Genomic DNA, 15,214 nt, shown 5'->3' with positions numbered 1-15,214 from the left:
GATGTCACAGAGTCCTGCATGAAGTCTTAGAATCCTGTGTAAATAAACATTCCTGTGTGGTGTCACAGAGTCATTTGTGAAGTCACAGAGTCCCTCGTGGAGTCATAGTGTCCTGTGTGAAGTCATAGAGTCCTGTGTCATGCCACAGATTCCTGTGTCAAGGCACAATGTCCTGTATGATGTCACAGATTTCTGTGTGAGGACACAGTGTCTTTTGTGAAGTCACAGTAATCTGTATGAAGTCAAAGAGCTCTATGTGCAGTCACAATGTCCTGTGTGAAGCCACAGACACTGTTATAATGTCAGAGAGTCTTGTGTGATGTCTGAAAGTCCAATGTGATGTCAGAGTCCTGTGTGGAGTCATAGAGTACTGTACGGAGTAATAGTGTCCTACATGAGTCATACAATCCTTTGTGAAGTCACAGTGTCCTGTGTGAAGTCACAGGGTCTTTTATAATGCCAGAGCATCCTGTGTGCTAAGAATCCTGTATGATGTAACAGAGTCTTGTGGATGTCACAGTGTCCTGTATGTAGTCACAGAATCCTGTATGATGTCACAAAATCTCATGTGAAATCACAGAGTCCTGTGTGATATCACAGTGTCATGTTGAATTCGGGGTCTTGTGTGATGTTACAGAGTCTGTGTGAAGTCACAAATCACTGTGTGATATCAGAGAGATATGTCAGGAGTCATAGAGTCCTGTGTGGAATAATAGCTTCCTGTGTGATGTCAGAGAAAACTGTGGGATGTCACAGCGTCTTTTATGATGTCACAGAGTCATATGTGATGTCTCAGTGTCCTGTATGCAGTCACAGAATCGTGTGTGATGTCACAGTTTCCAGTATGAAGTCCCAGATTCCTTTGTGAGGTCACAATGTCCTTTATGAAGTCATGTGTACTGTTTTAAGTCACAGTATACTGTTTCAACTCACAGAGATTTTATGATATCAGAGAGATCTGTGTGAAGTCAAAGGCTCCTTTATGATGTCAGAGTGTCCTTTGTGATGTCTCAGAGTCCTGTATGATGTCACAGTGTCTTGTGTGATGTCACAGTGTCATGTGTGAAGTCATAGTCTTTATATGATGTCACAGAGTCCTGTGTGATGTCACAGTGTCATGTGTGAAGTCATAGAGTCTTTTATGATGTCACAGAGTCCTGTGTGATGACAAAGTACTGTGGGAAGTCACAGAATCCGGTGTTGTGTCATAGAGTCTTGTGAAGATTTAGAGTTCTGTGTGAAGTCATAGAATACTGTATGAATTCCCAGTGTCCTGTGTTATGTGCTTGAACTTTGTGAATTATCAGTGTCCTTTGTGAATTCACAGAGCCTTTTCTGATGTCATAGCTAACTGTGTGATGTCTCACAGTCCAGTATGAGGTCACATGTCTTATGTGAAGTTACAAGGTACTGTGTGAAATCACAGTGCCATGTGTGAAGTCATAGAATCTTTTATCATGTCACAGAGTCCTATGTGATGTCATAGAGTCCTGTATGAAGTCACAGAATTCTGTGTGAACTCACATTCCTGTGTGATGTCACAGAGACCTTTGTGAAGTCATAATGTTCTTTTTGATGTCACAGTGTCCTGTGTGAACTCACAGAGTACTGTGTGAGGTCCCAGATTCCTATGTGAAATCACAGATTCTTTTATGATGTCAGACAGTCCTGTGTGATGTCTCATGTCCTGTATGAATTTACAGAGTCTTTTATGAAGTCACAGTGTCCTGTGTGAAGTCACCGTGTCATGTGTGAAGTCATAGATTTTTATGATATCACAAAGTCCTGTGTGATGGCACAGATTCCTGTATGAAGTCATAGATTCCTGTGTGAACTCACATTCATGTGTGATGTCACAGAGGACTTTGTGAAGTCATACAGTCCTGAGTGAAGTCACAGAATCGTGTGTGGAGTCATAGTGTCCTGTGTGAAGTCATAGATTCCTGTGTGATATTACAGTGTCCTGTGTGAGGTCACAGTGTCTTGTGTGAAGGCACAGTCTTGTATGTGAAGTCACAGAGACTTTGTGATGTCACAGAGTCCTGTGTGGACTTATAAAGTTTTTATTGAAGTCACAGAGTCATGTGTGAAGTCGTAGTATCCTTTGTGAACTCACATTCCTGTGTGATGTCACAGAGTCCTTTGTCAAGGCACAGTGTCCTATATGTGGTCACAGAGTTCTGTGTGCAGACACAGTCTCTTGTGTGAAGTCACAGAGTTCTGTGTGAAGTCACTGAGTCCTTTAGGATGTCAGAGAGTCCTGTGTGATGTCACAGAGTCCTGTGTGAAGTCACAGTTTCCTGTTGAAGTTAGTGTCCTGTGTGATGCCACAGAATCCTGTGTGAAGACCGAGTATCTTGATTTAAGTCAAAGAGTCCTGTGTGACATCAACGTGTCTTGTGTGAAGTCACAGTGTCCTGTTGAAGTCACAGAATCTGTGTGAAATCACAGAGACTTTAGTCAAATCAGAGAATTTTTGTGAGGTCACAAAGTCCTGTATGATGTCACAGAGTCTCCTGTGAAGTCACTGAGTCCTGGTTGATGTCACAGATCCCTGTATTAAGTCATAGAATCCTGTGTGAATTCACATTCCTGTGAGATGTCAGAGTCCTTTTGGAAGTCATGGTGTCATGTATAGAGCATAGAGTCCTGGGTGAAGTGATAGAATCCTGTGTGAACTCACATTTCTGTATGATGCCACAGAGTCTTGTGAATGCTCACTGAGTTCTGTATGATATCACAGAGTCCTGTGTGAAGTCACAGAATCCTGGATAAAGTCATACAATCCTGAGTCAACTCCCATTCCTTTGTGTTGTCTGAGAGTTCTCTGTGAGGTCACAGAGTCCTGTGTAGGGTCACAGAATTCTGTGTGATACCACAGTTTGCTGTATGAAGTCACAGATATTTTTTGATGTCAGAGAGTCCTGTGTGATGTCCCAAAGCCATGTGTGAGGTCACAGAATCCTGTATGAAGTCACAGAATCCTGTGTGAGGTCACAGAATCCTGGGTTATGTCACAGTATCCTGTTGACATCAGAGACATGGGTGATGTCACATAATCCTGTGTGAGTAGGAGATTCCTTTGAGAAATCACAGAGTCCATTGTGGGGTGATAGGGTAGTGTGTGGTGTCATAGAGTCGTGCATGAAATTATAGAGTCCTGTGTGAAGTTGCAGATAACTGTATGAGTTTACATTATCATGGTTGAAGTCATAGTGTCCTATGTGTAGTCACAATGTCCTGTGTGAAATCACAGATACTTTAATGAAATCAGAGAATACTTTGTGAGGTCACAAAGTCCTGTATGATGTCACAGAGTCTCCTGTGAGATCACTGAGTCCTTGTTGATGTCACAGAGCCCTGTATGAAGTCATAGAATCCTATGTGAACTCACATTTCTGTGTGATGTCAAAGAGTCCTGTGTGGAGTCATAGATTCCTTTGTGAAGTCACAGAGTCCTGTGTGATGTCACAGAGTACTCTGTGAAGTCTCAGACACCTGTATGATGTCACAGAGTCCTGTGACAGGTCACTGAGTCCTGATAATGTCAAAAGTCCTGTGTGAAGTCACAGAATCCTGGATAAAGTCATGGAATCCTGAGTCAACTCCCATTCCTGGGTGTTGTCTATGAGTTCTCTGTGAGGTCACAGAGTCTTGTGTAAGGTCACAGAATTCTGAGTGATGTCACAGTGTCCTGTGTGAAGTCACAGATATTTTATGATGTCAGAGAGTCCTGTGTGATGTCCCAAAGTCATGTGTGAGGTCTCAGAGTCCTGTGTGAAGTCACAGTATACTGTATGAGGTCATAGGATCCTGTGTGAGGTCACAGTGTCCTGTTGAAATCAGTGTCCTGGGTGATGTCACATAATCCTGTGTGAGTAGGAGATTCCTTTGAGAAGTCACAGAGTCCGTTGAGGAGTCATAGAGTAGTGTGTGGTGTCATAGAGTCCTGCATGAAATCACAGATGCCTGTATGAATTTACAGTGTCCTGGTTGAAGTCACAGTGTCCTGTGTGAAATCACAATGTCCTGCGTGAAATCATGGAGACTTTTATGAAACCAGAGAATTCTTAGTGAGGTCACAAATCTCTGTATGATGTCACAGAGTCTCCTGTGATGTCACTGAATCCTGGTTGATGTCACAGAGCCCTATATGAAGTTGTAGAATCCTTTGTGAAGGATTCTTTGTCACAGGTTCTTTTATGATGTCAGAGAGTCCGCTGTGAAGTCACTGAGTCCTGTATGATGTCACAGAAACCTTTGTGAAAGTCCCAGAGCCCTGTATGAAGACACAGAGTACTGTATGAAGTTACAATTCTGTCTGAAGTCACAGTGTCCTGTGTGATGTCAAAGAGTCCTGTGTGAAGTCACACAGTAATGTGTTATGTCATAGAGTACTGTGTGAAGTCTTAGAGTCCTGTGTGATGTCTCAGAGTCCTGTGAGAATTCATACAATACTGTATGAAGTCAAGGTGTGCTGTGTGATGTAAGAGTCCTTTTTGAAGTCACAGTGTCCTGTATGTTGTCACATAGTCCTGTGTGAGGTCACAGTGTCCTGTGTGATGTCTCAGAGTCCTTTATAATGTCACAATGTCTTGTGTGAAGTCACAGAATCATGTATGAATTCAAATTCCTTTGTTATGTCACAGAGTTCTGTGTGAAATCATAGAGTCCTATGTGAAGTCATAGAATCTTGTGTTATATATCAGAATCCTGTGTGAATTCACAGTGTCCTGTATGTAGTCACAGAGTCCTGTGTGAAGTCACTGAGCCCTATATGAATTCAGAGAAATCTGAGGGAACTCATATTCCTGTGTGAAATCTTAGAGACCTGAGTGATGACACGGAATCCTGTGTGAAGTCATAGAATACTGTATGAAGTCACAGTGTCCTGTGAGACATTAGAGTCCTTAGTGAAGTGACAGTGTCCTGTATGTAGTCAGAGAGTCCTGTGTGAGATCACAGTTTCCTGTTTGAAATCGTAGTATCCTGTGTGAAGTAACAGAATCATGTGTGAAGTCACAGATTCCTCTGTGAACTCAAATTCCTATGTGATGTCACAGAGTCCTGTGTGGAATCAAAGAGTCCTATGTGAAGTCATAGGGTCTTATGTTATGTCACAGAGTCCTGTGTGAAGTCAGAGTGTCCTGTATGTAGTCACAGATTCCTGTGTTAAGTCACAGAGTCCTATGTGAAGTCAGAGAATCCTGAGTGAACTCACATTCCTGTGTGATGTTTCAGAGTCCTGTGTGAAGTCACTGAGTCTTTCTTGAGGTCACAGAGTTCTGTGTGAGGTCACTGAGTCTCGTGTGAGTTCACAGAGTCCTTTGTGATGTCACAATTTCCTGTTGAAGTCAGAGTCCGGTGAGATGTAATAGAGTCCTCTGTGAAGTCAGAGATTCCTGTGTGAAGTCACTGCATCCGGTGTGAAATCAGAGCATCCTGAGTGAAGTCACAGATACCTGTATGAGATTAGAATGTCCTTCTGAAATCGTGGTGTCCTGTGTGAAGTCACTAATTCCAGTGTGAAGTCATAGAGATTTTATGATGTCAGAGAGCACGTGTAAAATCTCAGAGTCCTGTGTGAGGTCTCAGAGAACTAGGTGATGTATCAGAGTACTGTGTGAGGTCACAGTGTCCTGTGTGAAGTCCCAGATCCTTTTATTATTTCAGAGAGTCCAGTGTGATGTCACAGAATGCTGTGTGGGATCATAGAGTCCTTTGTGAAGTTATAAGGTCCTGTGTTATGTCACAGAGTCATGTGTGAAGTCACAGAATCCTCTGTGAACTCAAATTCCTGTGTGAGTCACAGAGTCCTGTGTGAGTTCACAGAGTCCTGTGTGAGTTCACAGAGTCCTGTGTGATGTCAGAGTCTGTTGAAGTCAGAGTCCTGTATGATGTCATAGAATCCTGGGTTAAGTCAGAGAATCCTGTGTGAAGTCAGAGAAGCTGTTGTGGAGTCATAGAGTAGTGTGCAATGTCAAGAGTCCTGTGTGAAGTTATAGAGTCCTGTGTGAAATCACAGATACCTGTATGAGTTTACAGTCTCCGGGGTGAAGTCACAGTTTCCTCCATGAAGGCACAGTGTCCTGTGTGATGTCATGGTGTCATGTGAGAAGTCAGAGTCTTTTATGATGTTAGAGCTTCCTGTGTGATGTCTGAGAGTCCTGTATGATGTCAGAGAGTCTCGTGTGAAGTCACAGTTTCCTCCATGAAGGCACAGTGTCCTGTGTGATGTCACAGTGTCATGTGAGAAGTCAGAGTCTTTTATGATGTTAGAGCTTCCTGTGTGATGTCTGAGAGTCCTGTATGATGTCACAGAGTCTCGTGTGAAGTCACAGTGTCCTGTGTGATGAAACATAGACTTTTTTGATGTCTGAGCATCTTGTGTGATGTCTCAGAGTCCTGTATGATGTCACAGAGTCATGAGTGAAGTCACAGGGTCCTGTATGAATTCACAGTGTCATGTGTGAAGTCATAGAATTTTTGATGTCAGAAAGTCCTGTGTGATGTCATAAAGTTTTGTATGAAATCATAGATTCCTGTGTGAAGTCACATTCTGTGTGATGTCACAGAGTCCTTGAAGTCATACAGTCCTTGGTGAAGTCATAGAGTCCTATGTGGAGACATAGAGTCCTGTGTGAAGTCATAGAGTTCGTTGTGATTTTACAGAGTACTGTATGATGTCCCATACTCTCACGTGAAATCACAGTGTCCTGTGTGAAAACAGTGTATTTTATGATGTCAGAGCATCGTGTGTGATGACTCAGAGTCCTGTATGATGTCAAAGTGTCTTGTGTGAAGTCACAGTGTCCTGTGTGAAGTCACAGTATCATGTGTGAATTCATAGAGTTTTTATGATGTCACAGAATCCTTTGTGATGTCAAAGAACTGTGTCCTATGTTGTGTCATGATGTCACAGTGACTTGTGTGAAGTCGCAGTGTCCTGTGTGAAGTCACACCTTTATGATGTCAGAGCATCATCTGTGATGTCTCGGTGTCCAGTAAGTAGTCACAGAATACTGTGTGATGTCACAGTGTCCTGTATGAAACCACAGAGCCCTGTGTATGGTGACAGTGTCCTGTGTGAAGTCACATAGTCTTTTTTGATATCAGAGCTTCCTGTGTGATGTCTCAGAGTCCAGTATGATATCACAGTGTATTGTGTGAAGTCACAGTGTCATTTGTGAAGCCATAGAGTCTTTTATTATTTTACAGAATCCCGTGTGATGTCACAGATTCCTGTATGAAGTCATAGTATTCTGTGTGAACTCACATTCCTTTGATGTCACAGAGTCCCTTGTGAAGTCATACAGTACTTTGTGATGTCACAGAGTACTGTGTAGTGTCATAGAATCCTTTGTGAAGTCACAGAGTCCTGTGTGATATCACACATCCCTGTGTGAGTTCACTGTGTCTCGGGTGATGTCAGTTTCCCGTGTGAAATTACAGAGACATTTAAAATGTCAGAGCATCATGTGTGATGTCTGAGTTTCCAGTATGTAGTCACAGAGCCCTGTGTAAAGTCAGAGTGTCCTGTGTGAAGTCACAGAGGCTTTTCTGATGTCAGAGAGTATTGTGTGAAGTCTCAAAATCCTGTTGGACATCACAGAAAACTATATGGTGGCATATAATACTGTGTGGAGTCATAGAGTTCTGTGTGAATTAATAGAATCCTATGTGAACTCACAGAGTACTTTGTGTAGTCATAGTGTCCTGTGCAATGTCACCGTGTCCTGTGTGAAGTCACAAAGTCTTTTATGAAATCAGAGAATTCTGTCACAGAGTCTTGTGTGAGGTCAATGAGTCCTGTAAACTGTCACAGAGATCTATGTGGAGTCACAGAGCTCTGTATGAAAACACAGAGTCTTCTATGAAGTTACAGTCCTGTCTGAAGTCACAGTGTCCTTTGTGATGTCTAACAGTCCTGTATGAGATTACAGAGTCTTGTATCAGGTCACTGATTACTATTTGATGTCATAGTGTCATGTGTGAAATCATAGAGTCTTTTATTTTGTCAGAGAGTCCTATATGATATCAAAGTTCTGTGTGAAGTCACAGAGTCCTGTGTTGTGTCAGAGAGTCCTGTGTGATGTCAAAGAGTCCTGTGTGAAGTCACAGTGTCCTGTATGTTGTCACAGAATTCTGTGTGAGGTCACAGTGTCTTGTGTGAAGGCACAATGTCCTGTTGAATCCATAGCCCTGTATGATGCCACAGAGTCCTTTGTGAAGACCCAGTGTCTTGTTTTAAATCAGATAGTCTGTTGTGACTTCACAGAGTCCTGTGTGGATTCAGATTTCTGTGTGAAGTAAGAAACTCCTGTGTGAATTCAGAGAATCCTGTTCAAAGTCACAGAGTCCTGTGTGAGGTTACATTGTCCTGTGTGAAGTCGCAGAATATTGTGTGATGTCCCAGCATCCTAATTGATGCCACAATGTCCTGTATGATGTAACAAAGTCACATGTGAGGTCACAGAGTCCTGTGTGATATCACAGTGTCCTGTTGAATTTGGAGTCCTGTATGATGTCACAGAGTCCTGTGTGAAGTCACACAGTCCTGTGTGATGTCAGAGAGTCTTGGGTGGAGTCATAAAGTCCTTTGTGGAGTAATAGAGTCCTGTGTGACATCAGAGTGTCCTGTGTGAAGTCAGCAAGACCTGTGTGAAGTCTCAGAATTCTGTATGATGTCACAGAGTCCTGTGAGTGGTCACAGTGTCCTGTGTGAAGTCACAGAGTCTTTTATGATGTCAAAATTTCCTTGTGATGTCTCAAAGTCCTGTGTGAGGTCACAGTGTCCTGTGTGAACTCACATTCCTGTGTGATACCACGAGTCCTTTGTGAAGTCAAAGAGTCATTTTTGAAGTCATACAGTCCTTTGTGAAGTCACAGAGTCATGTGTGAAGTCGTAGAGTCCTGTTTTGTGTCATAGAGTCCTGTGTGATTTTACAGAGCCCATGTGAAGTCAGAGTCCTGCATGATGTCACATAATCCTGTTTTAAGTCAGAGATTCCTGTGTGAAGTCTCAGAGGCTGGTGTGGAGTCACAGAATAGTGTGTGGTGTCATAAAGTCCTGTGTGAAATCACAGATACCTGTATGAGTTTACAGTGTCCTGGGTGAAGTCATTGTGTCCTGTGTGAAGTCACAGTGTCCCGTGTGGAATATCAGAGACTTTTATGAAATCAGAGAGCTTTGTGTGTGGTCACTGAATCCTTTATGATGGCACAGAGTCTCCTGTGAATTCACAGAGTCCTGAATGTTGTCACAGAGACCTGTTTGAAATCATAAAATTCTGTGTGAACTCACATTCCTGTATGATGTCACAGAGTCCTCTGTGAAGTCACACAGTCCTTTCTGAAGTCACTGAGTCCTCTGTAGAGTCATAGAGTCCTGTATGAAGTCACAGTATCACGTATGTTGTCATAAAGTTTGGTGTGAGGATACAGTGTTTTGTGTGAGGTCATAATGTCCTGTGTGAAATCAAAGTGCCTTTTATGAAATCAGCGTGTTCTCTGTGAGGTCCGAGTGTTCTGTCTGATGTCACAGAGTCCTGTCTGATGTGAAAGAATACTGTGTGAAGTCATACAATCCTTTGTGGAGTCACAGCGTTCTGTTTAGATTCATAGACTCCTGTGTGAATTCATAGAGACCTGTGTGATGTCATAGAGTCCTGTATGAAGACACAGTGTCCCGTGTGAATTCAAAGAGTCAAGTATGAACTCAGAGAGTACTGTTTGAGGTCACCAAGTCTTGTGTGAGGTTACAGTGTCCTGTGTGAAGTTGAGGAATGTTGTGGTAGGATGTCACAGCATCCTATGTTATTTCACAGAGTCCTGTATGATGTCACAGAGTCTCATGTGAGGTCAGCGAGTCCTGGGTGAGGCCACAGTGTCTTTTATGATGTCAGAGAATAATGTGTGATGCCTCAGATTCCTGGATGATGTCACAGAGTCCTGTATGATTTCACAGAGTACTGTGGGATGTCACAGAGTCCTGTATAAAGTCACAGAATCCTCTGTGCATTCTCAGTTTCCTGTGTGAAGTCACAGAGGATTTCATGATGTCACACGATCCTATGTGATGTTTCAAACTCCTATGTGAGGTCACAGTGTCTTATATAAAGTCACAGAGTCATGTTTGTGTTAACAGATTCCCTTGTGAAGTCACAGAGTCCTTTATGATGTCACAGAATCCTGTGTGTGGTCACAGTGATCTTTGTGAAGTCCCAGAGACTTTTATGATATCAGAGAGTCTTTTGTGATGTCTCAGAATTCTGTGTGAGGTCAATGGATCCTGTGTGGAGTCATAGAGTAATGAGTGGAGTCAGAGTCCGGCATGAGTCTTAGAAAAATGTGTGAAGTCAGAGAGTCCTGTGTGAAGTCACATTTCTATGTGAGGTCACAGACTCCTGTGTGAAGTCATATAGTCCTTTGGGAAGTCACAACGTTCTGTGTGGAGTCATAGATTCATGGGGTAAGTCACAGAGTCCTGTTTGGTGTCACAGCTTCCTGTGTGAAGTCACAGAGTCCTGTGTGATTTCACAGAGTCCTGTTGAAATCAGAGTCCTGCATGATGTCACAGAACATGTGTGAAGTCACAGAGCCCTGTATAATGTCACAATTGCTAGTGTGATGTCTCAAAGTCCTGTATAAGACACAGAACCTCCTATGAGTTCAATGTTTCCTCTATGATGCCACAGAGTCCTGTGTGATGTCACAGAGCCCTGTATGATGTCATTCAATCCTGGGTTAACTCACATACCTGTGTGATATCAGAGTCCTGTGTGATGGCACAGGGTCCGGTGTGAAGTCACAGTGTCCTGTATGAGGTCACATAGTCTTTTATGATGTCAGAACATCCTGGATGATGTCACAGTGTCTTGTGTGAATTCATAGAGTCCTGTGTGAAGTCATAAAGTCCTATGTGATGTTACAGAGTCCTGCTTGAGTTCACAGTGTCTAGCGTGAAGGTGCAGCGTCTTTCAATGATGTCAGAGTGTCCGGTGTGATGTCTGAGAGTCCTATATGATGTCACAGTGTCTTGTGTGAAATCTCAGGATCCTGTGTGATGTCACAGTGTCATGTGTTAAGTCATAGAGCCTTTTTTAATGTCACAGAGTCCTGTGTAATGTCAAAGTACTGTGTGAAGTCACATGGTCCTGTGTTGTGTCATAGATTCCAGTTTGAAAGCTTAGAATCCTGTGTAATGTCACAGAGTCCTGTGTAATGTCCTCTGTGAAGTCACAGTGTCCTGTGTGGAGTCATAGAGCCCTATGTGAAGTCATAGAATCCTGTGTTATGTCACAGAGTCATGTGTGAAGTCACAGAGTCCTGCATGAAGTCACAGAATCCTATTTGATGTCACAGAATCCAGTGTGAAGTCAGAACATCCTGTGTGATGTCTCAGAGTCCTGTGTGAGATCACAGATTCCTGTATGAGATCCCAGAGTCCTGTGTGAGATCACAGCATCCTTTGTGATGTCACAGCATCTTTTATGATGTTAGAGAGTCCTGTGTGATGTTTCAGAGTCCTGTGTGAAATCCCAGTGTCCTATGTGAAGTCAGAGAATCCTGTGTGAAGTTATAGTACTGTGTGATTTCCAAGAGTCTTGTATGAAGTCATAAAATCTTGTGTGAAGTCGCAGTCTCCTTCGTGAAATCAGAGTCCTTTGTGAAGTTACAATGTCCTGTATATCCACAGAGTCTTGTGTGGCCATAATGTCCTGTGTGTTGTCGCAGAGTTCTGTGTGAAGTCACAGAGTCCTGTATGAAATAATAAAATCCTGTGTGAACTTATATTCCTGTGTAATTTCACAGAGTTCTGTGTGAAGTCATAGAATCCTGTGTGAATTCACATAGTCCTGTGAGGAGTTGTAGATTTCTGAGTGAAATCTTAGAGTCCTGTTTGATTTCACAGTGTCTTGTGTGAGGTACAGTGTCTTGAGCGAGGACACAGCATCCTGTGTGATATCACAGAGTCCTGTGTGACATCTCAGTTTTTTATGATGTCAGAGAGTCCTGTGTGATATCTCAGTATCCTGTGTGAAGTCAGAGTGACCTGTGTGAAGTCAGATATAAATGAATGAAGACACACAGTCCTGTGTGGAGTCATAGTGTAGTGTGTGGATTCATAGTGTCCTGTGTGAAGTCATAGAACCATGAGTGAAGTCACAGAGTCCTGTGTGTAGTCAGAGATTTCTGTGTGAAGTCACAGATACCTGTATGTGGTTACAGTATCCTGTGTGAAGTCATAGTGTCCAGTGTGATGTTACAGTGTACTGTGGGATGCACTGATTCATTTATGATATCAGAGAGTTCTGTGTGATGTCATAGAGTCCAGTATGATGTCATAGAGTCTCATGTTAGGTTACTGAGTCCCATATGATGTCACAGAGACCTGTGTGTTGTCATAGAATCAAGTGTGAAATCACAGATTCCTGTGTGAAATCAGAGATCTCTGTGAAGATCAGTGTACTGTTTGTAATCACATAGTTCTGTGTGAGGTCTCAGTGTCCTGTGTAAAGTCACAGAGACCTCTGTGGAGTCATAGAGTCCTGTGTGAAGTCTTACAATCCAATCTGGTGTGATGTCACAAAGTCCTGTGTGAAGTCATAGAATCCTTTATGAAGTCATAAAAATGTCCTGTGTGAAGTCACAGTGTCCGGTATGTATTCACAGGGTCCTGGGTCATGTTTCAGAATACTGTGTGAAGACATAGAGTCCTGTGTGAAATCACAGAGTCCTGTGTGTGGTCACTGTGTCTTTTTTGAAGTCACAGTGCCCTGTGTGATCTCACAGAGACTTTTATGATGTCAGGTTTTCCCGTGTGATGTCTCAGAATCCTGTGTGATTTCACAGAGTCCTGAATGATATCACAGAGTCTCGTGTGTGGACAATGAGTCCTGTATGATGTCACAGAGTCCTGTGTAAATTCAAAGTGTCCTGTATGAAGTCTCTGTGTCCTGTTTGAAGTCACAGAGTCCTGTGTGAGGTGACAAATTCCTGTATGATGTCACAGAGTCCTTTGTGAAGTTAGAGACGTGTGTGATATCAAAGAGTAATGTTTGAAGTCATAGAATCCTGTGTGAAGTCACAGTGTCCTATGTGAAGTCATAGAGTCCTGTGTGAAGTCACAGAGTTCTGTGTTGGATCATAGAATCCTGTGTGAAGTCTTAGATTCTTGTGTGATGTCACAAAGTCCTGTGTGAAGTCATAGAATCCTTTATGAAGGCACAGTGTCCTGTGTGAAGTCAGAGCCTTTTGTGAAGTCACAGTGTCCTGTATCTAGTCGCAGAGAACTGTGAGAGGTCTCAGTGTCATGTATGATGTCACAGAGTCCTGTGTGAAGTCATAGAGTCCTGTATGAATTCAAAGATTCCTGTGTGAACTCACAATCCTGAGTGATGTCACAGAGTCCTGTGTGCATTCAAAGAGTCCTGTATGAAATCATAGAGTCCTCTGTAATGTCAGAGAGTCTTTTGGGAAGTCACAGTGTCATGTATGAAGTCACAAAGTCCTGTGTGATGTCACAGAGTACTTTATGAAATCAGAGTGTTCTGTGTGTAGTCAGAGAGACCTGTGTGAAATGTCAGAGCCCTGTTTGCGTTCAAAGTGTACTGTGTGATGTCACTGTGTCCTGGGTGAAGTCACAGAGTATTTTATGATTGCAGAGAGATATGTGTGATGTCTTAGATTCCCGTGTGAGGTCTCAGAATCCTGAGTGATGTCTCAGAACTTTGTTTGAAATCACCAGGTCCTGAGTGAGGTCTCATTTCCTTGACGAAGTCGCAAATTCCTGTGTGAATTCCAGAGTCCTGAGAGAAGTCATAGAGTCCTGTATGAAGTCATTGAATCCTGTGTGAACTCACATTCCTGTGTGATGTCACAGAGGTCTCTGTGGAGTCATAGAGTTCTGTGTGAAGTCCCAGAGTCCTGTGTGATGTCACGGAGTCCTGTGTGAAGTCACAGAGTCCTCTGTGGAGTTATAGAGTCCTGTATGAAGTCCTAGAGTCCTTTGTGATGTCACAGAGTCCTGTGTGAAATCACAGAGTCCGGTTTGAGGTCTCAGTGTCCTGTATGAACTTGCAGATTCCTTTGTGAAGTCACAGAGTCCTGTGTGAAGTCATAGAGTCCTGTATGAAATCATAGAATCTGGTGTGAACTCACATTCCTGTGTGATGTCACAGAGTCCTGTGTGGAGTCATAGAGGTCTATGTAAATTCAAAGAGTCCTGTGTGATGTCACAGAGTCCTTTGTGAAGTCATATTGTCCTGTATGTAGGCACAGAGTCCTGTGATATGTCACAGTGTCCTGTATGAAGTCGCAGATTCCTGTGTGAAGCCATAGAGCCCTGTATAAATACATAGAATCCTGTGTGAAATTACATTCCTGTGTGATTTTGCAGAGTCCTGTGTTAAGTCATAGAGTCCTGTGTGAAGTCTCAGAATCTCATGTTGTGTCATAGAGTCATGTATGAAGTCTTAGAGTCCTGTGTGATGTCACAGAGTCCTGTGTCAATTCGTAGAATCCTTTATGAATTCACAGTGTGCTGTGTGAAATCAGAGTCCTTTGTGAAGTCACAGTGTCCTGTATGTAGTCACAGAGTCCTGTGTGAAATCACAGAGTACCGTAATAAGTCATAGAATCCTGTGTGAACTCACATTCCTGTGTGATGTCACAAGTCCTGTGTGAAGTCAAAGAGTCCTGTGTGAAGTCACAGAGTTCTGTGTGAAATCACGATGTCCTGTATGTATTCACAGAGTACTGTATGAGGTCACGGAATATTTTGTAAAGTCAGAGTGGTATGTAAGGTCACAGAGTCATTTGTGAGGTCACCGAGTCCTGTATGATGTCACAGTGTCCTGTGTGATGTCACAGAGTCCTGAGTGAAGCCACAGTGTTCTGTATGTAGTTGCAGTGACCTGAGAGGTCACAGTTGCTTGTGTGAAGTCACAGTGTCCTGGGGGAAGTCATAGAGTCCCGTATAAAGTCATAGAATTCTGTGTGAACTCACATTCCTGTGTGGTGTCACAGAGTCCTGTGTGGAGTCAGAGAGGTCTGTGTGAAGTCATAGAGTACTGTGTGATGTCACAGAGTCATGTGTGAAGTCATAGTGTCCTGTATGAAGTCAAAGAGTCCTGTGTGTTGTCACAGTATCCTGTGTGAGGTAACAGAGTCCTGTATAAAGCCATAGAATCCTGTGCGAAGTTACATTCCT

Source organism: Mesocricetus auratus, unplaced genomic scaffold, assembly GCF_017639785.1.
Source record: "Mesocricetus auratus isolate SY011 unplaced genomic scaffold, BCM_Maur_2.0 Super-Scaffold_100046, whole genome shotgun sequence".
Taxonomy (NCBI): Eukaryota; Metazoa; Chordata; class Mammalia; order Rodentia; family Cricetidae; genus Mesocricetus; species Mesocricetus auratus.
Note: the sequence above shows the minus strand (reverse complement) of the source record.